Below are 13,005 nucleotides of genomic sequence, written 5' to 3'. Positions count from 1 at the left end.
TTGGGTCTGTGATCTGGGCTTATTCTACTACAGTGTTGAGACCACAATCAGTCCAGTTATTGGTTGTTGGGTCTGTGATCTGGGCTATTCTACTCCAGTGTTGAGACCACAACCCAGTCCAGTTATTGGTTATTGGGTCTTGTGATCTGGCTAGAGACCACAATCTGTTATTGGCTATCTGGGCTATTCTACTCCAGTGTTGAGACCACAATCCAGTCCAGTTATTGGGTCTGTGATCTGGGCTATTCTACTCCAGTGTTGAGACCACAATCCAGTCCAGTTATTGGGTCTGTGATCTGGGCTATTCTACTACAGTGTCATATCTTTATGTGCTGGGATCTGAGGGTTTTCCAAATGAATTACAAATGTAAAAACATAGTTTACTTTATTGCTTATGTCTTCACAGTGAGAGTTAATGCTTGGTGTGATCACCTTCGGCAACAATTAGAATACGATACCTCCATCTGTGTGTCTTCGGGCGACATTTAAACATTGCTTTTTGTCATTATTACTGAAGTTTAGTACATTTATTTGAGAGTCATTGATGGGACAGAAATATTCAGACCTCGTCTCTGATTTTCACGCAGATTTAAATCCGGACTGAGACTGTAACGGTTCTCTTGTGGTGAAGGAGAGTCGGACCAAAATGCAGCGTGATGATGATTCTCGATATTTTAATGAAGGAAAAAAACTATACATGAAGAAACTACAAAATAATGAAATGTTAAACCGAAACAGCCCTGGTGCAAACACAAAGACAGGAACAATCACCCACAAAACACTCAGAGAATATGGCTGCCTAAATATGGTTCCCCCAATCAGAGACAACGATACACACCTGCCTCTGATTGAGAACCACTCCAGACAGCCATAGACTTTGCTAGATAACTAAGCCACACACCCAACACCCCACAAAACCCCAAGACAAAACACACCACAATAAACCCATGTCACACCCTGGCCTAACCAAATAAATGAAGACAAAACACAATATATTACGACCAGGGCGTGACAGAGACTGGATCCATCAGGAACACCCGACAACTCTATCCCAGAGTTAGGTTTCAGAAGACTGCTCCCTTCATATTTTTCAGATCCTAACAAACTCCCCAGTCCTTTCCGATGACAAGCATACCATAACATGATGCTGCCACCACAATACTTGAAAATATGATCCAATTTAATCAAATGTTTTAATCAAATTATTATTTAATAAATGGTGTGCAGCAAAATGTGAAGACTGTACGAGGGTGTGTAGACTTTCACTAGGCAGTGTAAATACGACAGTGGCAGCTATAACTACAGTGTAAATACGACAGTGGCAGGTATAACTACAGTGTAAATACGACAGTGGCAGGTATAACTACAGTGTAAATACGACAGTGGCAGGTATAACTTACAGTGTAAAGGATGCGACAGTGGCAGGTATAACTACAGTGTAAATACGACAGTGGCAGGTATAACTACAGTGTAAATACCTACAGTGGCAGGTATAACTACAGTGTAAATACGACAGTGGCAGGTATAACTACAGTGTAAATACGACAGTGGCAGGTATAACTACAGTGTAACATGACAGTGGCAGGTATAACTACAGTGTAAATACGACAGTGGCAGGTATAACTACAGTGTAAATACGACAGTGGCAGGTATAACTACAGTGTAAATACGACAGTGGCAGGTATAACTACAGTGTAAATACGCAGTGGCAGGTATAACTACAGTGTAAATACGACAGTGGCAGGTATAACTACAGTGTAAATACGACAGTGGCAGGTATAACTACAGTGTAAATATGACAGTGGCAGGTATAACTACAGTGTAAATACGACAGTGGCAGGTATAACTACAGTGTAACAGGACGACAGTGGCAGGTATAACTACAGTGTAAATACGACAGTGGCAGGTACTAACTACAGTGTAAATACGACAGTGGCAGGTATAACTACAGTGTAAATACGACAGTGGCAGGTATAACTACAGTGTAAAGGACGACAGTGGCAGGTATAACTACAGTGTAAATACGACAGTGGCAGGTATAACTACAGTGTAAATACGACAGTGGCAGGTATAACTACAGTGTAAATACGACAGTGGCAGGTATAACTACAGTGTAAATACGACAGTGGCAGGTATAACTACAGTGTAAAGGACAGTGGCAGGTATAACTACAGTGTAAATACGACAGTGGCAGGTATAACTACAGTGTAAATACGACAGTGGCAGGTATAACTACAGTGTAAATACGACAGTGGCAGGTATAACTACAGTGTAAATACGACAGTGGCAGGTATAACTACAGTGTAAATACGACAGTGGCAGGTATAACTACAGTGTAAATAATGACAGTGGCAGGTATAACTACAGTGTAATACGACAGTGGCAGGTATAACTACAGTGTAAATACGACAGTTGGTATAACTACAGTGTAAATACGACAGTGGCAGGTATAACTACAGTGTAAAGACGACAGTGGCAGGTATAACTACAGTGTAAATACGACAGTGGCAGGTATAACTGGTGTAAATACGACAGTGGCAGGTATAACTACAGTGGCAGTAATCCAGTCCAGTGTAAATACGACAGTGGCAGGTATAACTACAGTGTAAATACGACAGTGGCAGGTATAACTACAGTGTAAATACGACAGTGGCAGGTATAACTACAGTGTAAATACGACAGTGGCAGGTATAACTACAGTGTAAATACGACAGTGGCAGGTATAACTACAGTGTAAATACGACTGGCAGGTATAACTACAGTGTAAATACGACAGTGGCAGGTATAACTACAGTGTAAATACGACAGTGGCAGGTATAACTACAGTGTAAATACGACAGTGGCAGGTATAACTACAGTGTAAATACGACAGTGGCAGGTATAACTACAGTGTAAATACGACAGTGGCAGGTATAACTACAGTGTAAATACGACAGTGGCAGGTATAACTACAGTGTAAATATTCGACAGTGGCAGGTATAACTACAGTGTAAATACGACAGTGGCAGGTATAACTACAGTGTAAATACGACAGTGGCAGGTATAACTACAGTGTAAATACGACAGTGGCAGGTATAACTACAGTGTAAATACGACAGTGGCAGGTATAACTACAGTGTAAATACGACAGTGGCAGGTATAACTACAGTGTAAATACGACAGTGGCAGGTATAACTACAGTGTAAATACGACAGTGGCAGGTATAACTACAGTGGCAGGTATAACTACAGTGTAAATACGACAGTGGCAGGTATAACTACAGTGTAAATACGACAGTGGCAGGTATAACTACAGTGTAAATACGACAGTGGCAGGTATAACTACAGTGTAAATACGACAGTGGCAGGTATAACTACAGTGTAAATACGACAGTGGCAGGTATAACTACAGTGTAAATACGACAGTGGCAGGTATAACTACAGTGTAAATACGACAGTGGCAGGTATAAACTACAGTGTAAATACGACAGTGGCAGGTATAACTACAGTGTAAATACGACAGTGGCAGGTATAACTACAGTGTAAATACGACAGTGGCAGGTATAACTACAGTGTAAATACGACAGTGGCAGGTATAACTACAGTGTAAATACGACAGTGGCAGGTATAACTACAGTGTAAATACGACAGTGGCAGGTATAACTACAGTGTAAATACGACAGTGGCAGGTATAACTACAGTGTAAATACGACAGTGGCAGGTATAACTACAGTGTAAATACGACAGTGGCAGGTATAACTACAGTGTAAATACGACAGTGGCAGGTATAACTACAGTGTAAATACGACAGTGGGAGGTATAACTACAGTGTAAATACGACAGTGGCAGGTATAACTACAGTGTAAATACGACAGTGGCAGGTATAACTACAGTGTAAATACGACAGTGGCAGGTATAACTACAGTGTAAATACGACAGTGGCAGGTATAACTACAGTGGCAGGTATAACTACAGTGTAAATACGACAGTGGCAGGTATAACTACAGTGTAAATACGACAGTGGCAGGTATAACTACAGTGTAAATACGACAGTGGCAGGTATAACTACAGTGTAAATACGACAGTGGCAGGTATAACTACAGTGTAAATACGACAGTGGCAGGTATAACTACAGTGTAAATACGACAGTGGCAGGTATAACTACAGTGTAAATACGACAGTGGCAGGTATAACTACAGTGTAAATACGACAGTGGCAGGTATAACTACAGTGTAAATACGACAGTGGCAGGTATAACTACAGTGTAAATGCGACAGTGGCAGGTATAACTACAGTGTAAATACGACAGTGGCAGGTATAACTACAGTGTAAATACGACAGTGGCAGGTATAACTACAGTGTAAATACGACAGTGGCACGTATAACTACAGTGGCAGGTATAACTACAGTGTAAATACAGTGGCAGGTATAACTACAGTGTAAATACGACAGTGGCAGGTATGACTACAGTGGCAGGTATAACTACAGTGTAAATACGACAGTGGCAGGTATAACTACAGTGTAAATACGACAGTGACAGGTATCACTACAGTGTAAATACGACAGTGGCAGGTATAACTACAGTGTAAATACGACAGTGGCAGGTATAACTACAGTGGCAGGTATAACTACAGTGTAAATACGACAGTGGCAGGTATAACTACAGTGTAAATACGACAGTGGCAGGTATAACTACAGTGTAAATACGACAGTGGCAGGTATAACTACAGTGTAAATACGACAGTGGCAGGTATAACTACAGTGTAAATACGACAGTGGCAGGTATAACTACAGTGTAAATACGACAGTGGCAGGTATAACTACAGTGTAAATACGACAGTGGCAGGTATAACTACAGTGGCAGGTATAACTACAGTGTAAATATGACAGTGGCAGGTATAACTACAGTGTAAATGACAGTGGCAGGTATAACTACAGTGTAAATACGACAGTGGCAGGTATAACTACAGTGTAAATATGACAGTAGCAGGTATAACTACAGTGTAAATACGACAGTGGCAGGTATAACCCAGTGTAAAAATACGACAGTGGCAGGTATAACTACAGTGTAAATACGACAGTGGCAGGTATAACTACAGTGTAAATACGACAGTGGCAGGTATAACTACAGTGTAAATACGACAGTGGCAGGTATAACTACAGTGTAAATACGACAGTGGCAGGTATAACTACAGTGTAAATACGACAGTGGCAGGTATAACTACAGTGTAAATACGACAGTGGCAGGTATAACTACAGTGTAAATACGACAGTAGCAGGTATAACTACAGTGTAAATACGACAGTGGCAGGTATAACTACAGTGTAAATACGACAGTGGCAGGTATAACTACAGTGCCAGGTATAACTACAGTGTAAATACGACAGTGGCATGTATAACTAAAGTGTAAATATGACAGTGGCAGGTATAACTACAGTGTAAATACGACAGTGGCAGGTATAACTACAGTGGCAGGTATAACTACAGTGTAAATACGACAGTGGCAGGTATCACTACAGTGTAAATACAACAGTGGCAGGTATAACTACAGTGTAAATACGACAGTGGCAGGTATAACTACAGTGGCAGGTATAACTACAGTGTAAATACGACAGTGGCAGGTATAACTACAGTGTAAATACAACAGTGGCAGGTATAACTACAGTGTAAAACACGACAGTGGCAGGTATAACTACAGTGTAAATACGACAGTGGCAGGTATAACTACAGTGTAAATACGACAGTGGCAGGTATAACTACAGTGTAAATACGACAGTGGCAGGTATAACTACAGTGTAAATACGACAGTGGCAGGTATAACTACAGTGGCAGGTATAACTACAGTGTAAATACAACAGTGGCAGGTATAACTACAGTGTAAATACGACAGTGGCAGGTATAACTACAGTGGCAGGTATAACTACAGTGTAAATACGACAGTGGCAGGTATAACTACAGTGTAAATACGACAGTGGCAGGTATAACTACAGTGTAAATACGACAGTGGCAGGTATAACTACAGTGTAAATACAACAGTGGCAGGTATAACTACAGTGTAAATACGACAGTGGCAGGTATAACTACAGTGTAGATACGACAGTGGCAGGTATAACTACAGTGTAAATACACAGTGGCAGGTATAACTACAGTGTAAATACGACAGTGGCAGGTATAACTACAGTGTAGATACGACAGTGGCAGGTATAACTACAGTGTAAATACGACAGTGGCAGGTATAACTACAGTGTAGATACGACAGTGGCAGGTATAACTACAGTGTAAATACAACAGTGGCAGGTATAACTACAGTGTAAATACGACAGTGGCAGGTATAACTACAGTGTAGATACGACAGTGGCAGGTATAACTACAGTGTAAATACAACAGTGGCAGGTATAACTACAGTATAAATACGACAGTGGCAGGTATAACTACAGTGTAAATACGACAGTGGCAGGTATAACTACAGTGTAAATACGACAGTGGCAGGTATAACTACAGTGTAAATACGACAGTGGCCGGTATAACTACAGTGTAAATACGACAGTGGCAGGTATAACTACAGTGTAAATACGACAGTGGCAGGTATAACTACAGTGTAAATACGACAGTGGCAGGTATAACTACAGTGTAAATACGACAGTGGCAGGTATAACTACAGTGTAAATACGACAGCGGCAGGTATAACTACAGTGTAAATACGACAGTGGCAGGTATAACTACAGTGGCAGGTATAACTACAGTGTAAATACGACAGTGGCAGGTATAACTACAGTGTAGATACGACAGTGGCAGGTATAACTAAAGTGTAAATACGACAGTGGCAGGTATAACTGTACAGTGGCAGGTATAACTACAGTGTAAATACGACAGTGGCAGGTATAACTACAGTGTAAATACGACAGTGGCAGGTATAACTACAGTGTAAATACGACAGTGGCAGGTATAACTACAGTGTAAATACGACAGTGGTTTGATTGTAGTCTGTTTATCTGTTTGTCTCCATAGAAACCCAGCACCTAGAGCCTCCTATAGACGGAGAGATCTACTTCTGCTGAGGAGACCCCTCTTCATCTCCTCCGATGTCAATGCAACGTCCCTCTCACCAGCTGAATGGAAGGCCAAGTTGCCCCCATCGTCAAACCCTCGAAGTCCTCAAACACTCCCTGACACACAATAGGAAGTGGAAGGTCTCTCATCATGCGAGTCATAAGCTCCAGCTGCAATGTTCTGTCTCAGTGCTCACTACGGATTGGCTCCTGACTGTCACCTGCTAAAAATATATAACAATAAGGAAACTGTTTCTATGTTAGATACTGTAGGTTAAAGATAGTCTATAACAATAAGGACTGTTTCTATGTTAGATACTGTAGGTTAAAGATAGTCTATAACAATAAGGACTGTTTCTATGTTAGATACTGTAGGTTAAAGACTGTCTATAACAATAAGGACTGTTTCTATGTTAGATACTGTAGGTTAAAGATAGTCTATAACAATAAGGACTGTTTCTATGTTAGATACTGTAGGTTAAAGATAGTCTATAACAATAAGGACTGTTTCTATGCTAGATACTGTAGGTTAAAGACTGTCTATAACAATAAGGACTGTTTCTATGTTAGATACTGTAGGTTAAAGACTGTCTATAACAATAAGGACTGTTTCTATGTTAGATACTGTAGGTTAAAGACTAGTCTATAACAATAAGGACTGTTTCTATGTTAGATACTGTAGGTTAAAGATAGTCTATAACAATAAGGACTGTTTCTATGTTAGATACTGTAGGTTAAAGATAGTCTATAACAATAAGGACTGTTTCTATGTTAGATACTGTAGGTTAAAGATAGTCTATAACAATAAGGACTGTTTCTATGCTAGATACTGTAGGTTAAAGACTGTCTATAACAATAAGGACTGTTTCTATGTTAGATACTGTAGGTTAAAGACTGTCTATAACAATAAGGACTGTTTCTATGCTAGATACTGTAGGTTAAAGATAGTCTATAACAATAAGGACTGTTTCTATGCTAGATACTGTAGGTTAAAGACTGTCTATAACAACAAGGACTGTTTCTATGTTAGATACTGTAGGTTAAAGATAGTCTATAACAATAAGGACTGTTTCTATGTTAGATACTGTAGGTTAAAGACTGTCTATAACAATAAGGACTGTTTCTATGTTAGATACTGTAGGTTAAAGACTGTCTATAACAATAAGGACTGTTTCTATGTTAGATACTGTAGGTTAAAGATAGTCTATAACAATAAGGACTGTTTCTATGTTAGATACTGTAGGTTAAAGACTGTCTATAACAATAAGGACTGTTTCTATTTCTGGTGCATGTCCAAGATCGATAATCAATATGTTGTTTATACAGATCAGTCTACACAATATTGATACTATATAGTCCCATAAGAACTGGAGAAAACTCAAAGACTGATGTCAGTTGATCGTTGTTGTGATTCAATGTTTAAAGAGCCACTTTGTTACTAATAGCTGAAGAACCAGAGAACACATATGGAATCATGTTGTAACCAAAAATACGTTAAACAAATCAAAATATATTTTATATTTTATGATTCTTAAAAGTAGCCACCCGTTGCCTTGATGACAGCTTTGCACACTCTTGGCCTTCTGTCAACCAACTTCATGAGGTAGTCACCTGGATTTTAAAAAAATTAATAAGTGTGACTTGATTAAAGTACATTTGTGGAATGTATTTCCTTCTTAGGAATGGTATACAGAATATAGCCCTATTTGGTAAATGACCAAGTCCATATTATGGAAAGATCAGCTCAAATAAGCAAAGAGAAACGACAGCCCATCATTACTTTAAGACATGAAGGTCAACCGTACAGAAAATGAACTTTGAAAGTGCAGTGGCAAAAATCATCAAGTGCTCTGATGAAACTGCCTCATGAGGACCACGACAAGAAAGGAAGACCCAGAGTTTCCTCTGCTGCAGAGGATAAGTACATTAGAGTTCGCTGTACCTCAGTTTGCAGCCTAAAATAAATGCTTCACAGAGTTCAAGTAAGAGACACATCTCAGCATCAACTGTTCAGAGGAGACTATTTGAATCAGGCCTTCGTGGTCGAATTGATGCAAAGAAACCACTACTAAAGGACACCAATAGGAAGAAGAGATTTGCTTGGGCCAAGAAACACGAGCAATGGACATTAGACCGGTGGAAATCTGTCCTTTGGTCTGATGAGTCCAAATTTGAAATGTTTGGTTCCAACGGCCGTGTCTTCGTGAGATACAGAGTAGGTGAACGGATGATCTCCAAATGTGTGGTTCCCACCGTGAAGCATGGAGGTGGTGGTGTGATGGTGCTTTGCTGGTGACACTGTCAGAGGAGACTGTGTGAATCAGGCCTTGATGGTGACACTGTCTGTGATTTATTTAGAATTGAAGGGACACTTAACCAGCATGGCTACCACAGCATTCTGCAGCGATACACCATCCCATCTGGTTTGGCCTTAACCAGCATGGCTACCACAGCATTCTGCAGCGATACACCATCCCATCTGGTTTGGCCTTAACCAGCATGGCTACCACAGCATTCTGCAGCGATACACCATCCCATCTGGTTTGGCCTTAACCAGCATGGCTACCGTAGCATTCTGCAGTGATACACCATCCCATCTGGTTTGTGCTTAGCGGGACTATCATTTGTTTATCAACAGGACAATGACCCAACACACACCTCCAGGCTGTGTAAGGACTATTTGACCAAGAAGGGGAGTGATGGAGTGCTACATCAGATGACCTGGCCTCCACAATCACCTGACCTCAACCCAATTGAGTTGGTTTGGGATGAGTTGGAACGCAGAGTGATGGAAAAGCAGCCAACAAGTGCTCAGCATATGTGGGAACTCCTTCAAGACTGTTGGAAAAGCATTCCAGGTGAAGCTGGTTGAGAGAATGCCAAGAGTGTGCAAAGCTGTCATCAAGGCAAAGGGTGGCTACTTTGAAGAATCTCAAATCTCAAATATATTTGTTTAAAACTTCTTAGGGCTGAGATCCCGTTAACGGGGTCGATATGACAACAGCCAGTGAAAGTGCAGGACGCCAAATTCAAAACAACAGAAATCTCATATTTAAATTCCTCAAACGTACAAGTATCTTAAACCATTTTGAAAGGCAATCGTGTTGTTAATCCCACCAGTGTCCGATTTTCAAAAAGGCTTTACAGCGAAAGCACCACAAACTATTATGTTAGGTCAGAGCCAAGTCACAGAAAAACACAGCCATTTTTCCAAAGCAAAGAGTGGAGTCACAAAAATCTGAAATAGAGAGAGAATTAATCAATAACCTTTGATGATCTTCATCAGATGACACTCATAGGACTTCATGTTAGACAATACATTTATGTTTTGTTCGATAAAGTTCATATTTATATCAAAAGATCTCAGTATACATTGGCGCGTTATGTTCACTAGTTCCAAAAACATCCGGTGATTTTGCAGAGAGCCACATCAATTTACAGGAATACTCATTATAAATGTTCATAGAAATACAAGTGCTTTACAGCGAAAGCACCGCAAACTATTATGTTAGGACAATCTATTATGTTGAAGAATCTAAAATATGAAATATATTTTAATTTGTTTAACACTTTTTTGGTTACTACATGATTCCATATGTGTTATTTCCTAGTGTTGATGTCTTCATTATTATTCTACAATGTAGAAAATAGTAAAAAATAAAGAAAAACCCTGTAATGAGTAGGTGTGTCCAAACTGTTGACTGGTGCTGTATATAAATCCTCAACGTAACAACACGTCCAATCATGACGTCTGTCAGAATGTGGAATGCAAACAATTGTGCTAATGGATTTAATTTATCATTTTCACCTGACAGTATATTTGACTTGTTAACATTTCTCAGGGCTGCTCTGTCCGTCTGTCCGTCCGTGGATTTTATTTCATATGTGGGTTCATTGTCCCCTCCTCCTGTAGGGTGCAACCAGTCCCCTCCCTCCTCCTGTAGGGTTCAACCAGTCACCTCCCTCCTCCTGTAGGGTGTAACCAGTCCCCTCCCTCCTCCTGTTGCAACCAGTCCCCTCCCTCCTCCTGTAGGGTGTAATCAGTCCCCTCCCTCCTCCTGTAGGGTGTAATCAGTCCCCTCCCTCCTCCTGTAGGGTGTAATCAGTCCCCTCCCTCCTCCTGTAGGGTGTAATCAGTCCCCTCCCTCCTCCTGTAGGGTGTAATCAGTCCCCTCCCTCCTCCTGTAGGGTGTAATCAGTCCCCTCCCTCCTCCTGTAGGGTTCAACCAGTCCCCTCCCTCCTCCTGTAGGGTTCAACCAGTCACCTCCCTCCTCCTGTAGGGTGTAACCAGTCCCCTCCCTCCTCCTGTTGCAACCAGTCCCCTCCCTCTTCCTGTAGGGTTCAACCAGTCCCCTCCCTCTTCCTGTAGGGTTCAACCAGTCCCCTCCCTCCTCCTGTAGGGTTCAACCAGTCCCTCCCTCTTCCTGTAGGGTTCAACCAGTCCCCTCCCTCTTCCTGTAGGGTTCAACCAGTCCCCTCCCTCTTCCTGTAGGGTTCAACCAGTCCCTCCCTCTTCCTGTAGGGTGCAACCAGTCCCCTTCCTCCTCCTGTAGGGTTCAACCAGTCACCTCCCTCCTCCTGTAGGGTTCAACCAGTCCCCCCCCTCCTCCTGTAGGGTGCAACCAGTCCCCCCTCCTCCTGTAGGGTGCAACCAGTCCCCTCCCTCTTCCTGTAGGGTGGAACCAGTCCCATCCCTCTTCCTGTAGGGTGCAACCAGTCCCCTCCCTCTTCCTGTAGGGTGCAACCAGTCCCCTTCCTCCTCCTGTAGGGTTCAACCAGTCACCTCCCTCCTCCTGTAGGGTTCAACCAGTCCCCCCCCTCCTCCTGTAGGGTGCAACCAGTCCCCCTCCTCCTGTAGGGTGCAACCAGTCCCCTCCCTCTTCCTGTAGGGTGGAACCAGTCCCATCCCTCTTCCTGTAGGGTGCAACCAGTCCCCTCCCTCTTCCTGTAGGGTGCAACCAGTCCCCTCCCTCCTCCTGTAGGGTGCAACCAGTCCCCTCCCTCCTCCTGTAGGGTTCAACCAGTCCCCTCCCTCCTCCTGTAGGGTTCAACCAGTCCCCTCCCTCCTCCTGTAGGGTTCAACAAGTCCCCTCCCTCCTCCTGTAGGGTGCAACCAGTCCTCTCCCTCCTCCTGAAGGGTGCAACCAGTCCCCTCCCTCCTCCTGTAGGGTGCAACCAGTCCCCTCCCTCCTCCTGTAGGGTGCAACCAGTCCCCTCCCTCCTCCTGTAGGGTTCAACCAGTCCCCTCCCTCCTCCTGTAGGGTGCAACCAGTCCCCTCCCTCCTCCTGTAGGGTTCAACCAGTCCCCTCCCTCCTCCTGTAGGGTGCAACCAGTCCCCTCCCTCCTCCTGTAGGGTTCAACCAGTCCCCTCCCTCCTCCTGTAGGGTGTAATCAGTCCCCTCCCTCCTCCTGTAGGGTGTAATCAGTCCCCTCCTCCTGTAGGGTGTAATCAGTCCCCTCCCTCCTCCTGTAGGGTGTAATCAGTCCCCTCCCTCCTCCTGTAGGGTGTAATCAGTCCCCTCCATCCTCCTGTAGGGTGTAACCAGTCCCCTGGGACATCTTAACACATTATTCAGTGTGTGTTTGGTGACAGGCAGAGGGGGTTGTGGGACATCTTAACACATTATTCAGTGTGTGTCTGTGTGTTTGGTATTTTATTTTTTTCACCTCCTGAAGAAATATAATTTGGAGCACAGGAGGATGGTGGCACCTTAATTGGGGAGGACAGGCTCATGGTAATGGCTGGAGCGGAATGAGCAGAGTGGTAATAAATAAATCAAAACACAGAGTTTCTATGTGTTTGATTCCATTCCATTCGCTCTGTTCCAGCCGTTATTTTGAGCCGTCCTCCCCTCCGCCAGCCTCCACTGGTTTGGAGAAATCTCTCTTTTGGTGCACTCCGCATTGTAAAAAGTCTCTCCTTCTCTTTCTAGAGTCAATGGACTTAACCCTCCCTATATGTGAGTCCCGAAGACA

The 13,005-nt window shown here is 42.7% G+C and overlaps 2 long non-coding RNA genes across 20 annotated transcripts; both read left to right on the top strand.

The window, feature by feature from the left end:
• The first annotated feature begins 3,814 nt into the window (after nt 1–3,814).
• LOC127923089 (uncharacterized) lies at nt 3,815–6,765 on the top strand. Of its 3 annotated transcripts, none has more exons than XR_008113292.1 (4): nt 3,815–4,037; nt 4,583–4,728; nt 6,468–6,595; nt 6,692–6,765. It is a non-coding gene; the product is annotated as an uncharacterized LOC127923089 (long non-coding RNA). The 3 variants fall into 3 exon arrangements; XR_008113294.1 differs by having other exon boundaries at nt 4,583–4,792; XR_008113293.1 differs by lacking the exon at nt 4,583–4,728 and having other exon boundaries at nt 3,815–4,069.
• Nucleotides 6,766–7,150: 385 nt separating this feature from the next.
• Nucleotides 7,151–10,741, top strand: LOC127923088 (uncharacterized). 17 transcript variants are annotated; one of them, XR_008113291.1, is made up of 7 exons: nt 7,151–7,402; nt 7,454–7,504; nt 7,556–7,657; nt 7,710–7,811; nt 7,914–8,015; nt 8,067–8,219; nt 8,271–10,740. It is a non-coding gene; the product is annotated as an uncharacterized LOC127923088 (long non-coding RNA). The 17 variants fall into 17 exon arrangements; XR_008113278.1 differs by having other exon boundaries at nt 7,151–7,504; nt 7,863–8,015; nt 8,271–10,741; XR_008113276.1 differs by having other exon boundaries at nt 7,151–7,504; nt 7,863–7,964; nt 8,271–10,739.
• Nucleotides 10,742–13,005: the final 2,264 nt, after the last annotated feature.

Source organism: Oncorhynchus keta, unplaced genomic scaffold, assembly GCF_023373465.1.
Source record: "Oncorhynchus keta strain PuntledgeMale-10-30-2019 unplaced genomic scaffold, Oket_V2 Un_contig_28294_pilon_pilon, whole genome shotgun sequence".
Taxonomy (NCBI): Eukaryota; Metazoa; Chordata; class Actinopteri; order Salmoniformes; family Salmonidae; genus Oncorhynchus; species Oncorhynchus keta.
The sequence above is the reverse complement of the archived record's forward strand: the minus strand, read 5'-3'. Positions and strand labels throughout refer to the sequence as shown.